The 13,075-nt window shown below is 49.0% G+C and overlaps 1 protein-coding gene across 1 annotated transcript in view; it reads right to left on the bottom strand.

Moving 5' to 3' along the window:
- Positions 1 to 13,075, bottom strand: part of CAPN8 (calpain 8) — a 65,097-nt gene that overhangs the window by 35,595 nt on the left and 16,427 nt on the right. The window lies entirely within an intron of this gene.

Here is a 13,075-nt window from a genome sequence, read left to right as displayed (position 1 = left end):
GGAATCATTGAAGCTATTTAGCCAACCCAGGATGTGTGCGTGTGAGCATGCGTGAGCGTGTGTGCATGTGAGTGTGTGCGCGGATGTGTTCCTTGCCCCACATGACCTTGGATGATGGAGAGCTGGCCCCACACATCTGTTTACAGGACTGCCCTTTTGTGTTTCAGAGCTCGCCACGACAGCCTTGATGCTTCATTGCTTATAACGCTCTTGAGGTATTGATTAGCATTAAATCATCATAATATGAGGCAGAAGAAATAAAAGTCAAGAGGTTTAAAATCCTAGGGCGTGGTGTTGGTCACTTTGGAGAGCCAAGTTAATGTAGAAGAAAACAGAAAACCCCTTTCTGTGCAAGTCAGGACCTCCCAGACCCGCACCACTGAGTGGCACTTTCTTGGAAGGCGTCATTGTCACCCATGGTGTGGACTTCAAAAGATTAAGCACAAGCCCTAGACGCTTCTTGCTCACCTAACATCCTGTGGTGGATCTATCATCCTGGAACCGATGTAAACTTGGCTCACATGCACTCATAGGTTTATTCCACACCAGTCTCTGAGATCTCAATGTCCTTAAGCGTGCTTCTCATTGAGTGAAAGGATATTTCATCTCACTGACGCACCAGCTGCCTCTTTCCAGTTTCACTACAGAGCCCTACCTCTAGGAGGCTGGGGTTTGGTGACAAGTTTCTCCCATTCATTCAGTTCAGATGACTCCAAAATCCTGCCTATGTGTCTCAGCCTCCACCTTTTCCATATAAAAAAAAAATCTGAATCTCTTCAATGTACCTTCAGATGGAAGCCCCTTCCACATTTTGGAGGCCCTCTGAGGACCTTGTCTAGCTCTGTTTTCCTTTAACACTGGCTGAAGTTGCATATATAGTCCAGGAGTAAATACCCCATGGTTTTCTCAGACTCAGGTAAGTAAATTATGGCCCAGGAACCCACCTCTAAGAATCGGTCACGTGCTCAGCACGGCTCTATCACTGGGTTATCCTGGAAAGCCCTTTGCTCTGTCTGCCCTTGTCTCTCTCAACAAAGAGCTTCATGATTTGGTCCCAAGTTAATTCCTTTTCCTCCTGCTTTCCCCAACCAACCTCATATTCTCTCTCTCTCTCTCTGACACACACACACACACACACACACACACACACACATTTACTTTTGGAAGAGCTCTTCGATCTAGAAGGCAACTCTGCTTCCCGCCTCCCTCTCTCACCCGGCCCCACTTCACTGACAAACATCATCCTCCTGAAGGCAGCCGGGTTCCCCGGTGAGGCCAGCCCTGGTGGCCGGGGAAGACAGAGCTGGTACGGGCAGTCATGGTCTTGTTGCTTCTCACTAAAGAAGATTTAAGAGGGGCAGCATCTCATTGAAAGGCAATTTCCAAAGAATGAATGAAAAAACACAGTTTCCTCCCCTCACTCCTATCTCCTTCCTGTTAACACCTGTGACCATGTCGTTCCTCTGCTCAAACACATCCAACTGCCTCCATTGCTTAAGACTGAAAAAAGCTAACAGGGCATCAAGACCCTTCACAATATGACTCCTCCCACATCCCCCCCCCCCGCCCGTCTTTCTCCCATTACACTGCCACCCTGAATCTAATCTCCAATCTAACTTGGATGTGCATAAAACATGCTTTGGTCTTTTCCACTGCCATGCTTCCTCATTTGTTCCCTCTGCTTGCAAAATCCTCACTGAAACACCACCTGTTGAATCTTTCTTCTCCTCCATGAAGCCTTCCGTGATGCCTCTCATCCTCCAGCCACAAGTCACCTCTTTTTCTTTGTGTTTCCTAAAGACCTTATTTATACTCCTCTAAAAGCTGACCACAAGCTGCCTCAGAGCACAGCCATCACCCAGATTGGATTCAGAACTCCACTTGCGCCTCAGCTACTTGGCCAAGCTTTCCTGATCCGATGGCTGACCCACCTCAGCGCCCTGTGTGCTCCCTCCTGAGAGCCCCCAGCCCCTTCCTGGGCCACTTGAGCTGTCTCTTTCCCCATTCTTCTCTGATCTCCTCCTGCAGAGAGAGATGTGGATTCCTTCATCTGGGCATCCCCAGCCAGCTGGCACAGTAGGGACTCAATGAATGTTTGATGAACGAAAGTAAATTAACAAGGGACCGAATGAATCAATTAGATTTTGTTTTTGTGCAAACCCCCAACAGCGCCTTACACAGGTCTGCACCTGAAGCTCCTCGGTGTGGGGAGGTGGAGCCCACGAGGACGTGCACTGAACCTGACAGGTTCCGCTTCCACCAACATCGGGGGCCTGTGCCTCCAAAGCTCTGGGGCAGAGGCAGACATGGGAGGACAGTCACCGAGGCACAGGCCTCTGGGCAGTGGACGGGGTGACTGCTCTGCAACCCCCTGCGAGGCAGGTGGTCTCTCACGGAGATCAGAGCAGCCACACAGCCCTCACGACTGGGCGCAGCCCTGCCTCTCTTCTGATACCGACATTCTGCTCCCAGCCCGAGCTGCTTCCAACAGCCCACCTAGAACACTCCGGAGACATTACAATTCAAGGCACAGAAACTAAATGTCCCTCGGTTGCTGACATCAAAAGGGGCTGCCCAGCTGGAGGAGAGTTTAATTCTCTCTTCATCGGCCTCACTCCTGACTTGCGCAGGTCCACCCAGCTCTCGCGGCGAGCGCCCAGTTCTGAAGAGAGGCAGCAGGTACACGAGCTTTTGGATCCCGGCCAGGGACTGTCTACAGTGGGAATGGAATGTCACGACAGAGATGCTTTTTCTAGGGAACATAGCCAAATGAGCGTGTTCCCCTTCAAAGACTCCTCTTGGGAGGATGGACATTTATGCTGTTGCTCAACATATTTCAGGAACTTGTTTTGGAGACCTGCCTTGAAGCCTGTGGCACATCCGTTGGGTTCTTCTCCGTGGACATGCAGCTTTGATCTTTGAGCATAGTTTTAATTTCTAAAAGCAGCCAAGAGGCTTCTGGATCCAAGTTTGGTGGTGAATAAGGTAGACAAAAAACCTGGGAAATAATCTGGATGGACGGGTCCCTCCTCCCCAGCCACCTCCAGTGAAGGCCAGTCATGGGTTAGAGGTTTGGCCAACCAGGAAGCTAAAGTGTCTGGGGTCACTGACCTCATGGGAAGTCGGGGAACCCCCTGAGCTTTGTTATTCCTACTCCTTATTCAGGTTATATACGTAAGAGGTTTAATATTTATTAAAATATTAAATATTATTAAAATAATAAATTTATTTTTTTGTATTCCACTCAAATAATAATCCCCTAGAACCTGCCACCTATTGCATCAGTAGGCTTCGGGACCTTCCAGAATACTTCAGACAGACCCCAACCGTAACAATGAAGTCATTGTTCTGCCCTGCCAAAAAATGTTTTAAGTCCATCAACAAATAATAATCCTGAGTCGGCCTTTGCTAAAAAAGGTATCTCTAAACTCGAAAATTCCCTTTACATATTATGATCAAATCTTGAAGATCTGGGGGCCGGCCTTGTGGCGTAGCGGTTAAGTGCGCACGCTTGGCCGAAGCGGCCTGGGTTCGGATCCCGGGCACGCACCAACACACTGCTTGTCAAGCCATTCTGTGGCAGCGTCCCATATAAATTAGAGGAAGATGGGCATGGATGTTAGCCCAGGGCCAGTCTTCCTCAGCAACAAGAGGAGGATTGGCAGATGTTAGCTCAGGGCTAATCTTCCTCACACACACAAAAAAAGCTTGAAGGTCTGAACACCTAGCATTATTATAAGCCATATGTAGAGAAAACTCAGGCTGTAACTTATGGGAATTTCCCGAACACCAAGGGAGGAAGTGGAGATGCTTCCGGGCTACACGGAGAAGGAGAGAGGAGGGAAATGAGGAGAAGAGGTCAGACATGGGAACCCCTGCACTAGCCCCGCCCCCACTTTGAGGATGAACAACGGTTAGAGTGGGAACAAGAGTTAAATCCCAGGTAGACTGAAGGGAAGCCAAAGCAGAGAGGACTTATGCCCTACTTCCCACTGGGGACTCCGGGAACAGAATAAAAATGGCAACGTGGAGTATTTAGGCAGAAAGAAGGAGAGAGAAGATGGCAAAGAGTGCCCCCAAGTGCTCCCTCTGCTGTCAGATGGTGATGGAGCTGAGGGCAGGATGGAAAGGCAGGTCAGCCCTACTACTGAGGCTGTGGTGACTGTGTGGTTCAGGGTCTGGATGGACGGCATGATGTGTTCGCCCGCACTGAGGTGGCCCTGAGTCAGCCAGGGAAGGCACATTGGACCCTGAGGACACCAAGAGAACAAACCACACAACACGCCAGTCACATCTCCAGGAGCCCAGCCAACACCCAGAGGACAGCACGGGCACACAAGGAGGACGTTGGCTTTCCTTATATGCAGGCGCCATCTTGGGGAGGCTGGAGAGGCGCCTTGAAGAAGCAAAAACCACCACACAGAGTCATTGAAAGAGGAACATTTATCCAAAAGAGAGGAGAACCTGAAACAGGCAGAGACAGAAATACTTTTAATTGGCTAATTTAAAGTTTCCCTCCCACACATGGTCAGCGGCCTTCGGGGCTCCCCAGCAGGCTGAGAACAGTCGAGGAGAATACAGAATGCTCTGCTGATTGCACAGCTGAGTGTAATGCAGAGATTTTGACCCTGCTAATATGTGCTCGTTTTGTAAAAATCCATCTTCGATATTTGATTACAGCTGAGGCATCCTGCCCCTGCTCATGAGTATGAGGCTGCTTGCAGGCTGTCTACACAGGCGCGATTTCCGCTCTGCACATCAGCGCTAAGCGGTCACAGAAGCCTGCCTCCTTCTCTCCCTCCCGTTGGTGAACATGCCTTTTCCAGCCCCCAGCATTTAACTCCTGCCTTTTTGACGATGTTAAAACACACGCACACACTGTGGCTCTTCTTGCTTTGCTGACAATTCCCATCTCTCTGGCTGGACCGAAAGCTCCCTGGGGGCAGGCGAAGTGGGCCTCATACCTTTCACAGACCCCAGCCTAAAATACTGACTGAAGGGAACCACTTCGGTAGGAAATTGTCAGAAGTGATTTGAAAATTCACGCCTTGATTACCAGCAGGGAAGTCTTATGACTGAGCCCATTTTGCAGTGGAGAGCTCAAACAGGGAGCGATAAAACAGCACATATTAATACTGTGTAGGACTAGAAGCAGATTTAGAACTTAGAGCTGGCTGTCTTAGTTAATAAATCTCCTATAACATCGTGTACCCAGCTAGAGCAGGGTTTCCCTGACTCAGCACTATCGACACTTTGGGCTGGATAATTCTGTGTCGTGGGGGCTGTCCTGTGCACTGTAGGATGTTCGGCCGCATCCCTGGCCTCCACCCACAACAGGCCAGTAGCACCTGCCTCCCAGTGTGACAAGCAATAATGTCTTCAGGCATTATTGTCTGAAGTCAAACGTCCCCTGGGGCGAGGGGATGGTGGATCATCTCCCCATTGAGACCTAATAAGCCAGAACAGCCACAGTGAAATCAGGGGCTGAGGAAAGTCTTTCTGCACGGGAGGGAGGCTGGAGAAAATGGCTCTGCATAAGTCTACAGTGGTAAACAATTGCTCAGTATCAATGTCACTGATGATGATGATAACAATATTTCTTTAGCCTATCACTACTCTGAGAGCCCCTTTCTGCTTCCCCCTTCCTTCTCTCACTCTTGTCTTCTCTGGCTGAAGAAAATTGTAACAGCCAAAGGAATTCTCTGACTTGCTCATCGAGTTTGGCAACCACGTCAGAAGTAGGGTCTCATCTTACCCGGAGGCCAACATTGGCTCCACTGAAGCCCTCTGGCATGATTAGACTCAGGCCTCCCAGGATGAGGAGAGTGACCTCTTGACCTTTTGACCTCCTGCAGGCCCTTTGAGCCATATAATGACACCATTCTTCCCTCCCTCCAAATCATACAGATGCCAGCCCCCACCGCCACAAGGTGAGGCAAAGCGAGACATTTCTGAACCCGGGAGACATCAGCTCAACTGGGTCCCTGGTGACCCCACCCTGCAGCCCTGGCCCTCCTCTGTGGCCGGACTCCATCCCACAGATACCCCTCTGCCCTCTCCCCAGGCCTAGCCCTGGAGCACAGCTGCCTGCCAGCCCTGGAGACGCCTGACTCCAGCTCTGCCATGGCCTTTGGGCATCCTCGGGGCTCCAGTCCACTCTGAGATCATTGTCACCTGCTCTCCCAAGCCACATCGCCACCTGGTAGCAGTGCCTGCACAGGCTGGCTGGGTGGCACACCGGGCCAGGGCAGTGAATAAATCAGTCATGTTCACACCCCCGAGCATCCAGAGTAGGAGCCTTCATTTACATTCCGGCCTCTTCAAATCATTTATTACATCTCCCCCATCACACCAGCCTCCAATCCTCCTTGGAGAACAACTTAGGGAGATTCCTCCCTTCAGGTCTAGGGGGTCGTTCTCATATGTCACCATCACTCACCAGCCCTCAGAAGCATCGCCATGTTGAGTGGGGGGAACACTCTGCAGGACTCCGGGACAAGAGAGACATAAAAGACATGGTCCCTGCCCTTGAGAAGCCCACAAGCTTACAAGAGCAGAAATAACACAGGCTTTGGACTCAGAAAGCCTGGTTTAAATCCTCAGGCCCCTACATGTCTGCTGAGTGACCTGCAGCAATCACTTATCTCCTCTGATCCTCAATTTTCTAATCTGTAAAATGGGTTTGTGCCTCACAGTTGATTGTACAGGATCATTGGATACTAAGCAAAAAGGACTTATTTGTAACAAGAGGAATGTTTGTGAATATATATATATATATATAAATCTCCAGTTGGGTGGAGAGGACATCAGGACATAAAAGATATGAAAGACGCACATGTAACAGTAGTCATAATATTTTTAGAGTACCTCTTGAGTATCTTGATTAATGGTTCCCTATGAGTAAGCCAGCTTCGGTCTACCTGACCCCACTTGCCAATACAGCTTCAGGGAAGAGCTGTAAGAGGTGGGCTTCAAAACTCCAGAGAAGGGAGGAGGTGCCCAAAAGGGTTGAGTGAGCATAGAGGACCGAGGGTCTCTTGGGCCCTCCCCAGCCAGGACTCAGAGAGAAAACCACTCTGGAGAGAAATTCTGCACCAACTGGGGTGGCCTCCCCAGATTTAAGAAAGTGGTGAGCCGTGGATGGACAGAGATGCCTGGCTGGTTCTCCGAAAACCCCCTCAGCTCCCCTGTGGCCTCAACAAATAAAGGACAAGAGGCCACCAGTGTGATGCCAGCAGTGGACACCAGCAGAAGGCCAGGGAGGAACCAGGCCAACCACAGCTCAGCCGACATGGCCAGCCTGCACGTGAGGATCCAGGCGGGCCAGTCCTCCAGCGCCATCTTGGAAAGAAGGGCAGAGGAGAGGAATCTGGAAGACCAACCAGTTACCCAAAAGGGACCGAGTTAGGCCTTAAACGACTGTTTCAGTTATTGGATTGGACAAAGTTTTAAACTGAATTGGACTAAATTTAGTTCCTGACTTCGCTAGGCAGGGCTCCTGAGGAGGATCAAACCAGTTTTAGATCTCAGACATGTGCTAAGCGCCAAACCCAGTGACTCTAGAGGAGCTGGCTGAGATGAGCTTTCAGAAAGTCTCCCACAATCAGCCACATATCTGCAGATAAGGAAAATTCCAGCACCTTCCGTATCCAGGAGCTTCAGTGCCTCCTGGAATGGGGCACAGTTCTCAGGCTCTGTCTATGGTGGTCTCTTTACCCTCTCTCAAACAGACCACTCTGAGCCCAAGGAAACGCATCTGGGACAGCAGTCACATCATAATTGCAATCATCAACCCCTACCCGGGGTTCTGCTCCACCTGAACCCATTCACTGTGTTCCCACCCTCCTGCTCTGGGTCAGGTGGAAAGTGCCAGATATCTGCACCTTCTTTGAGCCTGCAGATGGACTTCCAGTTAATGGGCCTTGCGCATCTGGAAGTTGCCCACAATAAATCCTGGTAAATCCTAAAGCAGATTAACCCAGTGGTTTCTGGGCAGGGTGAGTTCCTACAAAATGGAGATGAGAAGAATATGCATTCTAGGCTCAACCCTTCGCCCTCCAAGAGTTTCCCTGAAACCACCTCTCAGGTGGACCACACAAGGAGAGTGCCTTCCTATATCTGAATCTTTCAGGCTTTGTACCAGTCAAGAAGGTATTTAATCCCCACTTTCCTGATGACAAAGCTGAGGCCCTGAGCAGTTGAGTGACTTTCCAAGGTCACACACACAGTGTCAGAGCCAGGACCAGCCCAGCAAGATAATTAGCTTGCTGCCTTTCCCACACACTGCAGAGCCACTCGGAAGGTGAAGCAAAAGGATTATCACCACTGGAAATATTTGCCCTAGACGTCTGGGCAAGACAAGCAAGAAATTTCAGGAACCTTCTCTCCTCCCCTCAAACCACACACAGCTCCTCGTTAGCCTCTCTCCATCCTCACTTTCCGTGCCCTCACCACCTCCTTGTTACTGCACAAAGGGCACGATCTGCTCAGCACGAGACAAAAGCCAATTGTCAAGAGGCAAGATGGTGGAAAAGAAAGGGCAGTTTATTACATCTTGCTAGCAAGGGGGAAGATGGCCAACTAATGTCTCAAAGAACCATCTTAAGGGGGCACAAAATCTTACAGCAGTTACATAGGCCAGTGGGTTACAGGGGAGGGGGTTAGGAATGTTGACCCTCTGGTGTTACAGACTGGGAGTCGCCACACCAGATCTTTCAGTTTTCATTGATGATGGCTGTCAGCATAGACTCTCTGTTCAGGGGTCATCACATTCCTAAGGAACTCAAAGGAACAAAGTTATCATGTTATCACAGCTGGAGGTACATGCACAAGCAGAGGTCGTAAAATCTACAAAGCAGTTAGATCTCCGGAGGGTGCAGAGCAATCTGGGTTAGTTTGTCAGAGGTCATTCAAAGTTACAATAGGGTTTCTTTTCTACAATATGGCTTCCCTTATGTCAACCTTGTCTTGAGCCAGTATCACCCTCTCCCCTGCCCTCATTAACATTTGGTTCACCCTCTGACCTACCTCCTATAGTAGCATCTACTTACATCACAATAACATCAAATAATCACTACTTCTTGGAGTTGTTATGAAGATAAAAATGAGATAATATGTGCAAAGTGCTTAGCTCACAGCCTGCTGCATAGAAAGCCTTCAACAAACCTCCTTATTATTAGCTATTATCACCCAACACACGATTAACCAAAACCACAGGGGAGCCCAAACAAAGGAATCAGCAAACATTAACTGAGCATGTTGTTAGTGTCACGGTGTCAATTTTGACCTCTAGTGACCCTGTGTACAGCAAAGCGGAACCCTGCCCGGTCTTTTTGCACCATCCTCTCCCCTTCTGGGGCTATATCAGACAATGCTCCACTGCTATTCATAGGGTTTTCATGGCCAATTTTTTCGGAAGCGGGTGGCCAGGTCCTTCTTCCTCGTCTGTGTTAGTCTGGAAGCTCTGCTGAAACCTGTCCACCATGGGTGACCCTGCTGGTATTTGAAATCCCTGTGGCATAGCTTTCAGCATCACAGCAACATGCAGCCGCCACAGTGTGACAACTGACAGACAGGTGGTGTGGTTCCCTGACCAGGAAACGAACCCAGGTGGCGGTGGTGAGATCTTAACCACTAGACCACCAGCATCCATACTAGACCACCACCAGCTACTACCCGTGAGAAAACTAAAACAAAAATTATACTAGGGGGGCCAGCCTAGTGACGCAGCAGTTAAGTGCGCGCGCTCTGCTTTGGCGGCCTGGGGTTTGCAGGTTTGGATCCTGGGCACGGACAAATGCACCGCTTGTCAAGCCATGCTGTGGTGGCGTCCCATATAAAGTAGAGGAAGATGGGCATGGATTTTAGCCCAGGGCCAGTCTTCATCAGCAGAAAAGAGGAGGCTTGGTATCGGATGTTAGCTCAGGGCTGATCTTCCTCAGCAAACAAACAGAAAAAATTATACTAGGAAGTTGCTGGTGCAATTCCCTATACTAACCTCCATGATTGACCTATGAAGCATGATTCACCATCGTGCTCCCACCCACCTGCCTCTCCTCCCGGTGTCCTCTCTCAGGCATCAGCACCACTAGTTTCCTAGTTTCCCAGTTGCTCAAGCCTGGGAGTCTTTTTTTTTTTCTTTTCCTGCTGGGAAAGAGTCACCCTGAGCTAACATCTGTTGCCAATCTTCCTCTTTTTTTTTCCCTCCCCAAAGCCCCACTACATAGTTGTATATTCTAGTTGTAAGTCCTTCTAGTTCTTCTGTATTGAGCCACAGCCACAGCATGGCCACTGACAGACGAGTGGTGTGCTTCTGCGCCCAGGAACCGAACCCAGGCCACCAAAGCGGAGCGTGCCGAACCTTAACCACTAGGCCATCAGGGCTGGCTCCTGGGAGTCATTTTGATTCTTTTCCCCTCACTCCACTCGTATCCAATTGCTTCCCAAATGCTTTTGATTTTACTCCTAAACAGCTCCAGAACCCAGCCCCTCCTCTCTAACACCCCTGCCATTGCCTTCTCTCTCACTGGGACCATCAGGGACCCGCTTTTTGCAAATGTTCGTTATCCAGGAGCTGTAATTAAGAGGTTGCAGAAAGAAACAAACGTCATGAAGGAAAACATTCACGCATTTGCGCCTAAACATCCTCCCGCTTAACACTAGTACCTGTCCCTGTGCCCGTCTCACATGCAAATATAACGCAAAGTAGTTGCGAAGTGACAACGAACATGTTGCTAAGCTTGCAGGATTTCATGAAGTCAATGAAAGTGACACTGGAGGTCTGCTTCTGAGCCACAGTCCATGTTGAACCTGGCAGAGTTAAAGCAGTTACAGCTGTGGGGGAAGAGGGAGACTCCCCCTCTGCCCTTTCCCTTAAGGTTGTTATGGCTGGCCAAATAATTAACAAGACAGGTTAGCAGGAGAAAATAATATCAAGTTTAATAACATGTATACATGGGAGAAACCAGGGATACTGAGTTTCTCAACACAATAGCAGAAATTCTCGTCTTAAATACCATGTTCAGCCAATGACAAAGGAGGATGTTGGGGGTGGGGGGAGTCAGTTACAGGAGATTACCACTAAAGCACAGTAAACAAGAGTAAGGTTATTATGCAGATTTAAGGCCTCACTTTCCACACTGATAAGTTTCTAGAAATGAGGTCACCACCCCCCTTCCCAATACAGAGAGGGAGATACCTTTACAAATGGAGATTTCCCTTATAAATGTAAATGTTCACCTGGCAACTCCTCGCGGGGCCATCCGGAGAATGTGGCCAGAAGAGACAGAACTTCCGATAAGATGGGCTTGTTGCTGCCTTTCCTATTGTAACATCTATTTTACATTATATTACAGCCATCAGATGGAAGATCTGTTCCAGGAAGGAATTACTATGTTAAATTCTTTAGGCAGTTAGTGGGGGAGGTCAAATGTCCATCAGAGAAAACAATCAAGGTGAAGAGATAGATTTCAGGGTGGTCAAATCTTGATCTCCCACACAGCGCAGAAAACTGACTCTGCTCACGGCAGGATTGACACTTCAAAAGGGAATGGGTTGAGCATCAAAGGATTGAAAGAGGACCTTGGGAAAACTGGTGAAGTCTGAATGTTTTCCTGATTCAGCTTGGAAACTCAAGACAGAAGTGGAGGGTGTTGCATCCTGCAGCCTTGTCATCTTTTTGGAAAAAGCACAACCCCTAAAAAGTCAACAATTGATTCATTCCTTGTTCTAAGATTTAGCACAAAGCTATAACTATTACGTAAGTGTTGTGAAATCTAAGAAAACATTTTTTCCATAATTTTCTGTATTATTTTTCAAAGTCGTACACTAATCAAACCTTTTCAGAAACTATTTACTAAGAAATGTGGCCTCTGTTTTGCTTCTAGTGGCCTCCTATTCCCACACCAGTTACCCTCAAATAATGAGGGTTTCTGGTGGGGTACTTGTCTCCTGCCTGGTGTTTCCATTCTTCCCACTTCAGCAAGTCTGGCTGAACACACCCATGCTGGCAAACGTTCCACACTTCCCTATTGCTCTGAGGAATCAAGTCCAAAATTCACACAGCATCAAGGACCCTTGTGGTCTGGCCACTCCCTCCTTCCCGGCCTCAGCTTCTGCACCCCTGCTCTCTCTATGCTCCAGCCCTGCCACTTCCTTGCAAGTCCTTCCCAGGGCCCCGCTCTTTCTAGCCGAAGGACCTTGGCTCAGATTCTTTCTGCTGCCTGAAACCTTCTTCCTCTCTCTCATTACCAGGAGAGGAAAGACAGTGCCAATTTGTTCGAAGAAGGCACTTAATAAATATTTGTAAGAGGAATGAATGAACTGTGAAAGTTCTTCCTGACTCCGACAAATTAGCGTGTCTGATAAGCCACACGTCACTTCAGTCTTGTAAGTATCCTACCGCCAACCATCCCTGAATCTGCCACGTGACCCCCACCTCCTGCTGTATCTGTAAATTAAGAATCCAGCACAACTTACTGGAACATCTTCCTCATTTTGTCGTTGCATTAGAACAAGCTACCGTTGTTCTAGAAGCAAGACCCCAGAGCACATCATTCTCTAGTATTGGGGATGTCCAGAAATTCTCAGCAGGGGGTGGGGCATTGGAGTCTGGGAAGAGTGTCACCAACACAGATTCAATGATGAGCCCCAAATCTTACTGGTATTTTTCTGAGCAACGGTGGTGAGATTCCTTATGGCAAGTATAATTTTTATATCCTCAGAATCACTCCCTTCGAGCCATATTACGTATAATAAAATGCACTATACTCCACTTCTGCGGCCCCCCATAGGTCGGCTCACAGCTCCACTCTCTGGTTCCCATGGCTACCCAGAAGGCGCCCCTCACAGCCGACAACAGAGCGGGGACAGCTGGGCGCAGACGGCGGCTCTCACCCATCGCAGCATTTGGCCGAGGACAGTTCTGGGCCCGGGGGTGTCTTTGGCTTCCGGGAGCTGCAGAGCACCCCAGAGAGTTAATGTGGTTCAAAAAAGAGGGAAAAATGAGAAAAGTTGGCAGGTCATCTTTTGAAATCAGAGGCCATCTTGCTTTACCTTCTAAGTGATCAGCGGGGAG

Source organism: Diceros bicornis, chromosome 38, assembly GCF_020826845.1.
Source record: "Diceros bicornis minor isolate mBicDic1 chromosome 38, mDicBic1.mat.cur, whole genome shotgun sequence".
Classification (NCBI taxonomy): Eukaryota; Metazoa; Chordata; class Mammalia; order Perissodactyla; family Rhinocerotidae; genus Diceros; species Diceros bicornis.
Note: the sequence above shows the minus strand (reverse complement) of the source record. Positions and strands in the feature narration are given on the sequence as shown.